Genomic DNA, 16,704 nt, shown 5'->3' on the forward strand with positions numbered 1-16,704 from the left:
TATACATACTGTATGCATGAAAATACCATACCACATTCTATCATTTGCCATACAAAGTTTAAAAACAATTGAAAAGTTGGGAAAATAAAAATAGAGGTATAATATGTAATATGTGGCATATATAACCTAATATGTATGTATGCTAACAGTTTATTTTTGAAAAGCATAAAGCCGATTCAATGGGAAAAGAAAAAGAAGCTATCCATATTTACAGTGATAAGGAGAACTTGCCACACTGAGACAGACACAGCAAATATGTCACGGTTCCTTTTCTCTTGCCATGACAAAACACCGTGAACAAAGCTACTTGCAAAGAAAGTATTTCATTTGGGGAACTCATTGTTTCAACAGTTTAGAGTCCATGGTTATTGTGTTGGCAGCCTGCAGGCATGGCATTGTGCTGGGGCAAAAGCTGAGAGCTCACAGTGGATTCACGTGTAGGAAGCAGACAGAGAGCAAACCACAAATGGCATGGTCTTTTGAAACCTCAGAGGCCCATCTCTACCATGACACACCTCCGCCAGCAAGGCCATGCACGTGCTAATCCTTCCCAAACAGGTCCACCAACTGGGGACAAAGCATTCAAACATAAGAGCCTCTGGGGACAGTCTCATCCAAACTACCACAAAATGTGTCTGAGAATCCCCCCATCTATCTCTCTATATATAGATATAGATATATAGATATAGATATTACAGAAGAAACCAGTGCTGAGCAAAACTGTGGAATAGTGAAACTCTTACAGGTTTTTTTTTTTGCTATTCATATAATCAGGAATATTATTTTAAGGTGTGTGGCTTTTGTTTATGTTGCATTTGTCTAACTCCGTGAAGCTGTGTTACTGTGCCTGTCTAAAACACCTGATGGTCTAATATAAAGCTGAGTAGCCAATAGTGAGGCAGGAAAAAGAAATAGGTAGAACTGGGAAACAGAGAGGATAAATAGAACAAGAACTCTGGGGGAGAAAGGAATCTGGGAAAGAGAGGGGAAGGAAGAAGACGTTAGGGGCCAGCCACCCAGCTACCCAGCCACCTGAGTAAGAAGGAAAGAAGGGGTATAAAAGAATGGAGAAAGCTAAAGGCCCTGAGGCCAAAGATAGGATAATTTAAGTTAAGAAAAACTTGCAAGAAACAAGTCAAGCTAATGTTGGGCATTCCTAACTAAGAATAAGCAAGCTTCCATGTGTGATATTTGGGAGCTGGGTGGTAGTCCCTCAAAAAGTCAAAGAGCAAAACATTGCACAACATTTGTATTAATATCTCTCTAATGTCTTTACTCTGGTCATCTCTATCTCTGCACCACCCTTCCTGATACAATCATGCCACATCAAGCAAATGACACTGGATGGAGACCCAGAACAGGCTGACCACTTGCTAGCATGACAACCTACAAGTCAACTTAGCCAACTGTCCAGACTTTGGTGTTCTCACCTGTAAAATGAGACAAAAATACATAACTTGTTGAGATTTTGAAAAGCTTTCCATAGCCTGCCTGTTGTGGCTTCCATGTGGTGTGCAGTAAGCACTGGTTTCTTTCCTTCCTCACTTTTTTTCCTTTTCCCTGTGCTCCAGCTCTTAGTGAGGTAAACAGCTGATGATTCGCAACTCATTCTGCGCAAAAACATCTGGACCTTGAATATTTGAAAGGAACTTTAGAAAACTCACTTTCTGAAAGCTATAACCATGTAAACCAGTAACCTGAGTTCTGCTTCCCTTCACATTCTATGGACAAGGCTTTTATAGGAAAGCTACCTAGACACAGCTGGAACTCTTTGATGTGGGATTCACCTCTGTATGTTATGATTACCATTGATGAATAAAGAAAACAGGCTTGACCTGATAGGTTAGAACAGAGTAGGTGGGGAAAACTAAACTGAATGCTGGGAGGAAGAAGGTGGAGTCAGGGAGAAACCATGTAGCCCCGCCAGAGACAGATTCTGAGAATTGTACCCAGTAAGCCACAGCCACATGGCAATACACAGATTATTAGAGATGGATTAAATTAAGATATAAGTGTTAGCTATTAAGTAGCTAGAGCTAATGGGCCAAGCAGTGTTTTAATTAATACAGTTTCTGTGCGGTTATTTTGGGGCTGAGTGGCCGGGAAACCAACAAGTGGCCTCCTTACAACAACTCTTGCTTTTCACAAAGGCACAAACATTGTGACCAAGAAAAGGTCAGACAGAGCTGCTCAAAGGCCAAGGGTCACTCAGCCACAACCCAGTCACTTAGGCGGACTGTCAGGGAGGGCACATGCCTTTCTGTCTTTCTTCTCCCACTCAACAGAGACAAATTTAATTAAAAATGAAAATGATTAAAAATATGACTCTCTTGAGAATTCTAGCTCTTGAGTGTATTTCTTTACAGTTCTTCTCCTTGGTGCCCAGGCTACAGCAGCCTACTGGTTCTGGGAACTAAATGGCAATGTTTGAAACGCTGGACTGAGAGTGGCTCCTCAGTTAATGTTTGATGGTGACACTGCCCTTCTCCTGTCCTCCACTGCAGCAAAGGGGAGAAGAATGAGAATGTATGTCCATGTGTCATTTGTGTAGTGTGTGTTTGCTGTACATGTGTATCTGTATATGTGTGTGTGTGGTCTACATGCGTAGTTTGTGTATTGTTTGTTATGTATGTGTGGTATCTATGTGCATACATGTGATGTGTGTGGTATATGGATGTGACGTGTGTTATGTGTGCGGTGAAAACTTGTGGTGTATATGCATAGTATATATGTAGTATGTATGTGGGGTATGTATGGTGTGTGATAGGTGCAAACCTTATGGTTTTGTAGTCCATAGAGGCTTATGGTTTGTCATTTTTTGGCAGACTTCAAAAAGGGAACCACATTTCAGATGGTGGTGAGTTTTTGGAAGAGATAAACAGAAAAGCATCTACCTGGTTGTAGAATCACAGCTATCAACACTAACAGGACTATTGGAAGCTCTGTGCCACAGAACTCAGAAACAACGCAGTACATACATACTGTCAATTGATTCTCAGCAAAACAGCAGAGAGAGTTCAGTGGAGAAGTGAGATGGCTCAGTACACGAAGCATTTGCCATGCAAGTGTGAGAACCAGAGTTCAGATCCCAACACCAGCATAAAAACCAAGTGTGGCACCTTCTCTGTAATCCTATCACCCAGAGACAGAGACAGGGGATTCCCTGAGCAAGCTGGATAGGCAACAAGAGGTCCTGCCTCAGTACTCAAGGTAAAGAACAATAGAAGAACACACCAGTTGTTAACCTCTGACCTCTACACACCTGAGCACCTGTGCATGTGCACCCCCATGTATATGTGCACTCACACATGCAAACATTCATGACATACATACACACATACAAAAAAGATAAAAATAGGTGAATTAAGTCATTGTTTAAAAATTATGCTGGAATTATTAGAAATTAACATGTAATTACCAAAGAATAATTTCCACCCATGTCTCATACCATCTATAAAAAGTAAGTCAAAAGATATTGCAAATTTTTGTGTAAAATATAAAAGCATAAAAATTCTACTACTACAACAAAAATTTCTACAACAAGACATAGAAAAACTCATTGTACCTTATGTTAGATAAAGATTTAAAGATTTCATAAGAGTGATCCCAAAATTTCAACGAAAGGGAAAAGGCTAGATGTGTTATAAACAGACGTGTTTTTGTTTTTGTTTTTTTTTTTTTTTGGTTTTTCAAGACAGGGTTTCTCTGTAGCTTTGGAGCCTGGAACTAGCTCTTGTAGACCAGGCTGACCTCGAACTTCCAAAGATCCGCCTGACTCTGCCTCCCGAGTGCTGGGATTAAAGGCGTGCGCCACCACCGCCCGGCAAACAGACGTTTTCATAGCACTTGGAAGGCAAAGGCAGGAGGGCCAAAAGTTGAAGGCCAGCCTGGGCTACATAGTGAAACTCTGTCAATCAGTCGGTTGATTGATAAATAAGGTAAAAGCATACTTAATCAAAATAAAGAACTCATGACCTCTGTAGGAAAATGAAAACACCAGTCCCACATTGGATGGAGCATTTGGAAATCACAGACCTGAAGAATTAAAAGGACTTAGGCAGTGTAGAAGAAGAACTCAGTGTATAAACGAAACAAAAGGAGAGGAAAAGGAGATAAGCAGATAACAATTCAGCCTGATCGGTCATCAGGAAATGCAAAGTAAAAGCATGGGATACCCTGCACCTGCTGAAGCAGCTAGAATAAAAATAGCTGTTAAGCCTAGTACTGATGAAGACAGGGAGCCATGGAGATGCCAGAGATGCTGGAACAGCTGCTGTACAAAAGGCTTGGGCACTTTTTTGCATTCACTTAGCATTATGCCCCAGGAACCTCACACCTAAGATTACATATGGTCAACTGCGTATTTACTGTTGTTTTATTCATAATAAAACTCTATTTCCCCAGAACTAGAAGAAACTACAATGTCTTCTAAATGGAGAATTAATAAACTGTACTTGATGCACACGATAGAATAATATTCAGTAATAACATGTGAAAAGAGATAGAACACTGGTGATAGTTATATTAAAAGAAATCAGCCAGACTCAGAAAGGTAAACACCACATTTTCTCTCATCTAAAGAGTGTCTCTCTCTCTCTCTCTCTCTCTCTCTCTCTCTCTCTCTCTCTCTCTCTCTCTCTCTCTCTCTCTGCACATATATGCTTGTTATACATTAAAGGAAAAGGGGGAGCATGAGACAGGAAAGAAATGTAATAAAGGGAGAGGGAATGAGGAACAAGAGCGAGCAGGGTACATGTGTCGGGAATGCAGAAGGATGACTGCAGGGCAGGTAGCAGGGGAATACAGTGTAATTGTAGATATGCATGGAAACCAAAAATTAATTTAAAAATAACAATTTAAAAAGGCAGGAATGAAGTACTATTGCTTATAGCGTAGGTGAGTCTGAGGTATGGTGTACTCAGTGGAAAAGGTCTGGAAGATCACTAACAGACTATTTTATACCATTCTAACAAAAGATGATGTTCATGTGAGTAGGGCCCCAAATGTCAGAACAGAGCCAGGTAGGGCAGTTGTGTACATAGAATCTTCCAGAACAACAGTGCAGTCTTGGGCAGCATGAGCTAGTAAACAGTGAGTCAAAGCTTTAGTCCTGTAAGACAGGAAGTAAAAGGGCCTCTCGGAGGACAAGAATCTGGATCGTCGGCTCAGTTCTGATTTAGGCTGTGCATAATCAAACTCACTAAATTTAGTGGGCAGAAATAGATACAAGGCTGCCCACAAAACCACCAGGGAAAGCGTTGGGGTGGGCGGGGGAGGGGCAGAAGATGGGAAAGGGAATACTGCAAAGCCGTCTGCTCATGGCTTTGGTTAGAGTTAGCTCATCACTCCTTTCCGGTCATAGAGTCCTCAGGCACTCACAAGCCTTCTGTCTTTGTGTTGCTTTCATTGGTTAATAAAGAAACTGCTTTGGGCCCTTGATAGGGCAGAGCTTAGGTAGGCAGGGAAAATTAAATGGAATGCTGGGAGGAACAAGGGCAGAGTCAGAGAGAGAAGCCATGGATCTGCCAGAGACAGATGCCAGTTAGAACCTTGCAGGTAAGCCATGGACACATGGCAGTACACAGATTAATGGAGATGGGTTAAATTAAGATGTAAGAATTAGCCAATAAGAAGGTAGAGCTAATGGGACAAGCAATGATTTAATAATACAGTTTCTGTGTGGTTATTTTGGGGCTAAGCTAGCCGGGCAGCTGGGACAAACAAGCAGCCCCTCCCTGCCATACCCCATGGTCTGGTGGTGCAGCTCAGTGGAAGAGTGCTTACCAAGCATGCTTGAGGTCCTAGATTTAATCCTTAGCACCATATAGACAGGGAGAGGTGGGGCATGCCTGTGATCCCAGCATTTAGGAGATGCAGGAGGGAGTACCAGAAGTTCAAGGTAAGCCTTGGCTACGTGGTGAGTTTGAAGTCATCTGATCTCTTAAAACAGTGAAAGTAAGTAAATAGAAATTTTAACAAACCCCTACCTCATGCTTTTATACCTGCCTATATATGACAGACATCAGAGCATGTTATAGTGAGCTTCTATTTGAATTTTTAATCTGCTTTTTACCAATGTCTTCAACAAATCAAAAGCTAGCACCAGCACCGCATGGTCAGGATTTCTTTCTTGTTCCTTTATTTATGTGATAGTTTAGTATGATGTCAGGAACGTGTTTCTCTGGTGCGGGCTGATGCGCTTGTGTTTCCTTAAGGTATGACAACAAAGCCTTTATCAATCCCCTTGTCTTATAGTAAAAGCTTGCAAAGCAAGACACCATAGAGGTGGGACCTCTCCTTTACTTCCTAGCATTTGTCATCTGTCACCCATCAGATAAGGATGACAGAGGATGGTCTTTCTGAAGACCAGGCCTCCCTCAGCTTAAGCGGTTCTTATACAGCAACACAGCAGGCTAACACCGCAGGGTCCCCAGGCACGCTCACTCTGTCTGGACAACTCAACTCGGTAAGTGGCAGTGAAGGGCTTCACCGGGTGCTTGGTGGTTGTCCCCAGGACTTTCAGCTGTCCATTCTGGTGGTTGGCTCATTCTGTCCCCTTCACTGGAAGCCATCTTTTCCCAGCCTCTTGTGTCTACAGAACAGGCTTACTAACATTTCAACAAGTCTCTCTCACCAGTGACCTTTGTCAAACACCTTTCTCACTCATCTTAGATGTGTCCCTGTCCCCTCCTTCTATGGTCCATACCGCAGATTTACGCAGACACCTTTGTTTTCTAGTAGATAGTCTTTACGATTCAGTCCACATCTGATTAGGTTTTTAATTTCTCTTAATATTTAACAGTGTGCTTCAGGCTTCAGAGGTACTCAAAAAACATACTTAGTAAGTTGACCCTGGACTTGAGTAACTAGAATTATGAAATATGGTTGACTATTGTTCCAATAGGATTCTAAGCACCACAAGCAGTTACTAGAAGCCTTAGTTGCAGAAATACAATGTGACTGATGCTGGGGCCTCTGCTCACCGATTCCAGTACTCTTTGCTGTTGAACTTGCATGTAGCCTCAGTCTTTCTTGACCATGCCCCTAGAGGAAGCCTTATCAGTCTGTACAAGAAGATACAGCTGTGGCTTTTAGAAGCCAAATATTGATACTGATCTTCTAAATGTTTTACACACATTAACTACTTTACATCCTCACAACCCCCACTATGCGAATGCTATCATTAACCCCATTTAACAGATGAAGAAGTGGAGGGGAGCACAGTTGAGTCACTTATGACACTCAGCCACAGAGCCAGGGGAGTGAGCCAAGCAGCTCACTCTAGCCTGGAAGCATGATCTATCATAAGCAAACCTGTGAGAGCAGTCCAGATGTCTCTGTTGTCTGTTCCATCGGTCAGAACCAAGTCAGTGTTCATAGTCAACCAATACTTAACAAGGGACACAAGATTAGCACTGAACCAACTCAGTCAATCAAGATTTATCCCCAAACTGGAGGTAATCTCATCGTCCTAAAGATAAACCCTAAAACAAGCTGACCTTCTGTCCCAAAGAACAGTAATGGAACTAGGGAAGAGACCTCACTGCCAGGGATTGGCCCTCAACAGTCCAGCTTCACAAGTCCCATTTCCTCTCTGACAATTCAGTCATCCATGCATGGGTCTTTGCCTCCTCCAACTTGCTTGCAAATGTTCCAAAGATAGGAAGCGATATCACACATCTGCAAGCACCCCATTGGCCCCAGCATAGGACTTTACACATAGAAATTATTCAAGGAATATTTGTTCATTGTAATTGAATCTTCATTCCAAGTCGACTAATTGGCGAGGTCAACAGTTGACCATGCTCAAGGCAGGCAGATAATGCATTTTCACATAGATCTTATAATCAAATGCGTTCTTAAGCACTTCTCTCTTGCTGTGCAAAAATGCATGAAATTGCACATTAACATAGGTCAGTGCAAAAGCCCAAACTTATTAAATTGTTAGTGTCTTGCACTCAGCACCCTTCGAGATAACAGTAATGTCATATGATTATTGTGACTTCACAATCACACTATATTCAAAGAGACATCATATTTTAAAAACATACTTCAAAGAGCTATAGACAAGGCTAGATGGGCCTCATAATTTGCAGGGCTCAGTTCAGAAAGATGATGTGGTTTCATAAATCAATTGTGGGGTCCCTTAGGCCTGTTGCTCCAACCTTCAGGGACAGGTAGCTTCCAAAAGACTGTAACCTCCTACCAAGCACTTACGCCCCTTTTGAATATATAGAAACAGCACCAACCCCTGGTGGATCAGCATGACATTATCTTATTGTCCTATAATGCAGAAGGACACCTCCCACTCTTCCTGTACTTGGTATGTAGAACTTCCCCTCCCCAGGGCAGAATGCAGCATCAGGACCTAAGTTACCCACCCTGAAAATGGCAAGGGTGTAACAACAAAGAATGGGCAGAAAGAGGAAGAGGAAACTACACAAATCCTTAGCATGTGGGTGAAAACCTAGTCTAGAGAGTGCGTGGTCCAGGGCTCCAAACTCCACCATCCCATCATATGTCATTCACAAACACAAATTCAAAGGTAAAAATTAATTATTTCAGTGCAGTTATACCAAAGTGTTAAAGTCAAGCCTTCTAAGCATGGTACTTCTTAGGGTTCTAGTGTGAAATGTGCCCCCACAGACTCGTGGGTCTGAACAGTTGGTTTCAAGATGGTTACATTGTATGGGAAAACTTTAGACACTGTGGGGTAGAAGTCATTGGCTTGCAGAGATGGGGCTAGGATTCTGAAGACTATAGGTAGAGTGGGCCTCTGAGAGTTATAGGCAGGGGTGGACCTCTGAAGGTTAAAGGTAGGGGTGGACCAGTGAGGATTATAGGTAGAAGCGGGTCTCTGAGGTGATAGTTTTGAGTCATCATCTGTGATTATGGAAAGAGGGGATTTGGTTTGAAATGGTAACACCTGTAGAGGGTCTTCTGGGCACTTGGGATTCTATCGTCATTCCCACTGAGGTCAAAGGATGAGCAGGAGGTACAGCTCTGTGGTCTCCTTGGCCCTCCTGGTAAGTTACAGAAGTTGGCTCTATACTGAGGCAGGAGATAGAAGTCAAGGTGACCCCCTGCAGGGCTACTCCTCAAATTTTAGCATGACATTGAATAACTGGGAGATTTCATTGTATTTCAAAATTGATGGGTGAGTTTAGGACGTCCTTCAGTTGGTTGTATTTCTAACAAGCTTCCTGGTACTAGATGCTCCTGGCCAGTGAACCCCACTTCCAACAGTGGAAAAAGCCAGGCTTCCTGGTAGGGACTGTGTAGTGGAAGCAAAAAAAACAAATCTTTGATTTAAATTGCTCTCTTGCTCTTTTTCCATCAAGCACTGTGTGTTCTCCATCCTGAGCTCCAGAGCTATAATTTCAGGAAATTATGACATGACTGTTGTCATATTTGACGCATCCTTTAGCAGGTAAATGAGTGCTAACTGCCCTGGGCCAAGCCTTGGGTTCACCTGGAAAACCCTGTCCATACCCTTGAGGAACAAATGTCATGCGTAAACACCCCCAGCAACTACTTTTAAGTATTATCCAGTCTTAGAACAAGAGGGTGCTTAGGGAAGACCAGAACCAGTGACCGTGTTTAAGCTAAGTCCGTGTTTTCTCATCTGTGAATATGGATAAGAACAAAGACCCCAAAGGCTTGCTTCCAGGATTAAATAAATCTAAAGTCTCTGATGCTTGCTTAGTTGATAAATTGTTACAGTAATCTCCTATATAAGAAAATGTATATGGAAAAACAGGATACAGAATATTGGAGGCTGTTGCTCAAGAAACCTCACCAAAGTGGCCATTGTCACACTGATGAGGTGGCTCCTGAAGTTCTGAGAAAAGAACCCAGGGAAAAAACAGCTACTTAAAATCTTGAGCAAGGGGAGGATGGGGGGAGCTTGGGGGAATAGGATGATTGGGATATAGGAAGGGTAGATACGGGAGCAGAGAAATATATATCCTAAGTAAGGGAGCCATCTTAGGGTTGGCAAGAGACTTGATTCTAGAGGGGCTCGCAGGTGTCAGGGAGATGTCCCCAGCTGGTACCTTGGGCAACTGAGGAGAGGGAACCTGAAATGACCCTATCCTATACTGATGAATATCTTGCATATCACCTTAGAACCTTCATCTGGCAATAGATTGAGATAGAGATAGAGACCCAATTTGGAGCAACGGACTGAGCTCTTAAGGTCCAAATGAGGAGCAGAAGGAGGGAGAACATGAGCAAGGAAGTCAGGACCACGAGGGGTGCACCCACCTACTGTGACAGTGGAACTGATCTATTGGGAGCTCACCAAGGCCAGCTGGACTGGGACTGAATAAGCATGGGATGAAACCGGACTCTCTGAACATGGCAGACAATGAAGGCTGATGAGAAGCCAAGGACAATAGCACTAGGTTTCGATCCTAATACATGAACTGGCTTTGTGGGAGCCTAGCCTGTTTGGATGCTCACCTTCCTGGACCTAGATAGAAGTGGGAGGACCTTGGACTTCCTGCAGGGCAGGGAATTTGAATTGCTCTTCAGTACCTAGAGGGAGGGGGAATGGAGTGGGGGGAGGGGGAAAAGAGTGGGGAGAGGGGGAGAGGAGTGAGGGGAGGGGGCGATGTGTAGGAGGAGGGGGAGGGAAACGGGAAATGAGGAGGAGGAGGAAATTTTAATTAAAAAAGAATAAAATAAAGAGAAAAAAAACATATCGAGTGAAGTAACCCAGACCCAAAATGACAAATATAGTATGTATTCACTCATGAGTCATTTTTAGACATGAAGCAAAGAAAAACCATTCTACAATCCACAACCACCAAAGAAACTATACAGAAAAGACGACCCTAAGATAAGACATAAATGGATCTATATAGGAAGTAAAAAAAGGCAAGATCTCCTGAGTAAATTGGGAACATAGCGATCATGGGAGAAGGTAGAATGGGAGAGAGGAGGGAAGAAGGGAAGTGGAGAAAATTGTATAGCTCAATAAAAACATAAAAAAGGAAAATTAAAAAAAAATCTTGAGCAAAGGGGTAATATCGTTGGGTTTACCTTCCCCTCTCTGGTTTTTGATATTTTACTCCATTCTGCATCTACAAAGCCAGGAAACTGACAGCAAGAAGAGAAGTGAATTTTTGTTAGTTCTACAAAACCCATATTGAACTCATGATAAATATTCCAAGGGAATGTATTTTTTCCATAGCAGGTATGATAAGTGGTGTCTGGGTTGAGTTCTCATGTGCTTGCTGAATGAGCTGACCTATAGGAAGAAGGAAGAGACCTGGGAGAGCAAAATTAAGAGACCTAATGAATGTGCTTAAGCATTATTGTACAAGCAGAGATGTCACGGAACCTGCCATCACTGGTGCCTGCCACCATCACCAACCTTCTGGGAAGACCCTACCCTCTTGCCGGCACACCCACAGGCCCTTGGCTGCCTCTTTCTGAAGTTAATGGGCTGCCAAGATCACCACCTGTCTTCTGTCAAAAAGTTGGCTTTGTATTGCAAACGCCTCTCTCTTGGCTGACCATCCTTGCAATGCCCCCATGGGATCTATGGCATCACCAGGTCCCCAAGCTCCTGGTTTGAAGTCTGGCCTTCAGCTGCTGGCCTGAGCCCCTCTCCTAGCAGGAGGGATAGGCTTCTTGAACATAAACCAGTCTATTATCTTTTTTTAAAAAAAAAAAAAACAAAAACAAAAACAGATCCCAGCTTTTTTAAATGACCATCTGACATGCCCAGTGAAGTGAAGCTCATTCCCAGCTGTCACAACAGCACCAGGCCTGACTGGCACAGTCAACACAGAGGCGAGGAGCATGAGTTCTTCTCACATTTGACCTGACAACAGCAATTGTGATTAGAGATCAGCTTAAGATACTCGGAACAGCTCCTCGTAATTACAGCCATTAATGCACGTTCATTGCTTTACTGTTTGTGAAGCACGGTTATACGCACTGTCATAATATGTTACCGAGGGATAGCATCTGAGGAGAGAACATGGTTGAACTGTTTTCCTACCTGAGCTCAGAGGCTGGGAGGAAACACACGAGTTCTTACACACGGTGTCGAAGCAGAGCGCCATGCTAAGCGTGAAAGAATAAGCATTGTCATTGCCAGACAACCAAGAGACCCTCCTTGAATGGGGTCTTTTCTGGCCACTTTACTAGTATTTCTACTCTGCTGCTACCTATATCTTCTGCTTCTTTCTATTGTAATTCAGGAAGTGCTTAGTGGTTCCTTGTCCATGCTTCTTCCTGTGGTCTGGGACTAACCTTTGCCTAGCTGTTGATGACTTGGTTATGAACTTGCTTGATGATAACCACATTTCCTGGAGAAGTTGGTGCCCATGGCTATGTTTTGTCTTGGTCTAAATTTTACCTCTTTTTTTCTATATAATGTAAAAAGATTTAGTTTGGTTATTGTCATACTAATGTAAACTGAGCCCAAACACAGTTCAATATCTCTGGTTTTCTTAGTGACTTTTCCATTGCTGTAATAAGACACCATGAGCAAGGCAACTTATAAAAAGAAAGAATTTCTTTATTTGGGACTTACAGTTTGGAGTAGGAGTTTCTTCTGTTTATGTGTTGCTTTCATTGGATAATAAATAAAGAAACTGCTTGGCTTGATAGGGCAAAACTAGGTAGGCAGAGAAGACAGAACTGAATTCTGGGAGGAAGGAAGCAGAATCAGAGAACCACCATGGAGCCACCAGAGACAGATGTGCCGACTCTTTTCCAGTAGGCCACTGCCACGTGGTGATACAGATTAATAGAAATGGGTTAAATCAAGATGTGAGAGTTAGCCAATAAGAGGTTAGAGCTAATGGGCCAAGTAGTAATTTAATTAATACAATTTCTGTGTGATTATTTCGGGGGCTAAGCTAGTTAGGTGCTGGGAAGAACAAAGTGGCCCTTCTGTAACAACAGTTTAAGATGTCAGGATTATTATCATGGTGGGGAGCAAGGCAGCAGGAAGGCAGGCATAGTAATAAGAGAAGTCACTGAGAGCTTACACCCTGATCCACAAGCAGAGAGAGAGAGAGAGAGAGAGAGAGAGAGAGAGAGAGAGAGAGAGAGAGAGGAGATTCTCTAGTGACACACCTCCTCCAACAAGGCCACACCTCCCTCCCTAGTCCTTCTCAAGCAGTCCCACCAAGGACTCATTCAATTACATGAATCCATAGGGGACCATTCTTATTAAAACCACCATACTGTTAATTTTGATTTGTCAATTTTGAATAACTAGTTTCTTTCTGGTGCTTTGTCATGAAGAGTCTTGAGGGATTGGCTTACAAACATCTTTACTCTCCCACTCCCATGTCCCCCCGTATGCCTGTGAGTTTCCCTGGCAGGCAGTAAACACTCCATCCACGCTTGTGGGCTGAGTTCTTCCAGACTGTCATGAATCTCCTTGTGAAGCCAGCTGAGTGAGTAGGCTCATGTGGTTCTCATGCCTGAACCTTTGAAGTTTGAAGCTTTGTGTTCTGAGGAGCATGCGAGCTGAAGGCGCTTCTCACCTGGAGAGCAAACATAGGAATGTGGAGGGGTGTGTTACTGTCTGTGTGGGAATGAGTGTGAGGTATGGGGGAGGGAACTGTGAACATGCATGATTGCTTTTTCCCTCATCCTCATATTTTTCCCGGCAGACGACCCCCCCTCCCCAGAAACAGCTTCTTGTCATCCTCTCTTCTAGGATAGTCCTTTCAAGTCTCCCCAGATGCAGAGATCCTATTTCATAGGGCTTGCACCCTAAGGTCTGAGGTGGGAACTGGTTTTGGTTATTGAACAAAGCCATACTGCTGCCATCTTGGGTAGGACACTAAATAAAAGTGAATCTTCCACAATAGAGACCAGGACAGAACAAGGAAATGGAAGTAGGACAGGAAAGTGGCCAAGGAGGTGAATGCTAGCTTGACTAGAGCATGCTCAGTTGCACTTCTCTGGAAAGCTTGAGTGTCCCGCCTGTGACTGCCCAAATACTATCCTGACCTGGAGACAGGATGGGTAATAGGAATTAGTACAGGGGGCAGGAGATGAGATGAAGGGGAAAAGGAATGGAATTAAGGAAGAATTAACTTCAGGTAGAATTAACAGAAATAGTAAATATTTCTGTAGCCTTTCTATTAACATGGCAGTAAGAGTAGCTATCTGTCTTTCCATGCATCCATCTATCCATCCATCCTGCCTGCCTTTTTATAAAGGGATTTAAATTAGCTTCCAATAAGAAGTTATATAATAGTATAATAGAAACTATACTGGGAGAAAAATACGGAAATACAAGGTTAAAAGGCTGAATGGAACTAAGAGTAATGTTGGCTGCAAAGTTTCTGTGGCTGGACCATGCAACAGTGAAGGCAGGAACAGAAGCAGACCAAGCATCCTGGTAAACCTGGGATTTGGTCTACAGCCACCTTGCTATGTTTAGCTTGGACTCAGATGCACCCTGTGGGTTCAGAGTGGCGTGGCCTCTACATAGACGCAAAGGAGTGGATGTGAGCGTTTGTGAGTTTTGTGGACATTAAAATCCAAGTAGCAAGTCTGCTTCTGTTGCATAAGGAAAGACAGCAGAAAGAATTTGCGTAGGTACAGGGAATAAAAACCTTGTCAGAGGTTATGAAACAGCAACATTAAGTTTTTCATGGTTGAAAAAACAGAAAAATTTAAAAACTTTATTTTGGAATTTAAAAAATAGATGTAAAAGTATGTTGACACACTGCCTATAGGCTTCTTCTCCTATCTGAGATCTCCCTCTACTGACAGGGCTGGCTTGCTTGCTTTTTTTTTTCCCTTTGAAACTCAGCAGGGAAGTCCTTTGAAAGTGACAAGCCTGTGAAATGCCTTTGAGTCCTGGCTCACAAAGTGGAGAAGGGCCAGGTTTGGGGAGAGAAATGATAGGTCCATTTGGGAATTAGGGGATTGGAGGCATCTAAGTTCAATCACCAACAGATACAGTGTCTGGAGATCAGTTGAGAGACCCGAGGCAAAGCAGTGGTGGGAAAGTGGTCAATGAGAGTAGATGAAAGGACAGAGAAGACAGAACATGCTCTGACTTTGAGAGTCCCACAGAAAGGTCGGGCAGATGGGCCGGAGGAAAACAATACAAATTCCATCATTCTCTGAATACCTTTTTATAGCCTTTCCTACCGAGATCAACCCATCTTTGAGTGCCATAGCTCCGGTGCTGGAAAACGCCTTCCAGCTTACTGTGTGGCAATTTATTATTATTATTATCATTATTATTATTATTATTATTATTATTATTATTATCATCATCATCATCATTATTACTAGTACTAATATTATTGACATCTTTCTGTTGTTATCATTGCTTGAGATAGAATCTCCCAGCAGCCCAGGCTGACCTTGAACTCACCATCCTCCTGCTTTAGCCTGCCAAGTTCTGGGATCATAGGCAGGCACCACCATGCCCAGATGGCAATTCTTATTATTAGAGAACTATTACTCTTGGTAAGTTATGATCTGCCTCCCTGCTATTACCATCCTTTTCCCTCATTCTTTCATTGGGCATGGTAAAGATAGTCTCATTTGCTCAGTAAATAAATATTTTGCTCACAGGAATCCCACGAGATAAATAGTCAATTAGTAATGCCCTCCTCCATTTTCAAACCTCTTCTCTATCCTTCTCAGGAGCCCTTGAGGATAAAAGCATTGATATTTTTCCTTTCTCCACAGTCTAGGGCCTATGATGACTTCTGAGTCACAAGAACTTCTCCTGTAGCCCTTCAGACATTGCACTGAGTAAGTGAGGCACCTGCAGATGGAGAAACCAAGGCTCATTGAGATATGTGATTTGTATCAGGGAGACCACACAGTCAATGGGGGATAGCTCCTTGCTGGAAAACAAGACCTCTCTAATGCTGAAGACTGGACATGTATATCAATATGATTCTTCATCTTCCATTCACAGATAGCATTAGACATAGAAGAAGCCCATGGCAGTATTTACTGCCCAGACCAGTAATATCTATTTGATAATATCTATTTGGCAATATCTATTTGAAAACTGAGTCAAGATCTTATAGGAAAAAGAAATTAAGATTAGTAGGCCAAGATTCTCTCCTTGGTCTCTACAGAGCCTCTGTAGGGCTCCACCCTTCTTACCCACCTTGCTACCGAAGGCTAACTTTTTTTTTCTCTTTTTGAGATTGGGTTTCTCTGTATAGCCCTGGCTGTCCTCAAACTCGCTCTGTAGACCAGCTGGCCTCGAACTCGGAGATCTATCTACCTCTGCCTCCTGAGTGCTGGAATTAAAGACATGCTCCACTACGGCCAGGCAAATGACTAGTATTTATTTTTTTATTTTCCCAAGTGACTCTGTGACATGGCCTTCCTACATCCCTCATTGGCAAATCATCCATCCACAGAGGAGTCTTGTGGATCTAAAGGTTTTGTCAGTGCTTCCAGGTCCCTGGGGCATGACAGATTTTTATATACTATAGCTTGGTTATAATTGGCCCTCCAGAAATCAGTTATATAGCCTTGGATGAGTTGTTCAAGTGCTTTGCAGCAGATAGTGACTTTAGCTGAGACTATGACCTGAAATCCCAACCCAGTGCCTGCCCCATACCATATCAACTCTGAAAATGGGTTACACAATCTTTCAATGGAAACCAAAAAGTATTGCACGTTCCTTCCAGCTGGAGATGAGCTGAGGCAGTGGAGACAATGAATGGAAAAGGGGGTTAC

This window comes from Chionomys nivalis, chromosome 8 (assembly GCF_950005125.1).
Source record: "Chionomys nivalis chromosome 8, mChiNiv1.1, whole genome shotgun sequence".
NCBI lineage: Eukaryota > Metazoa > Chordata > Mammalia > Rodentia > Cricetidae > Chionomys > Chionomys nivalis.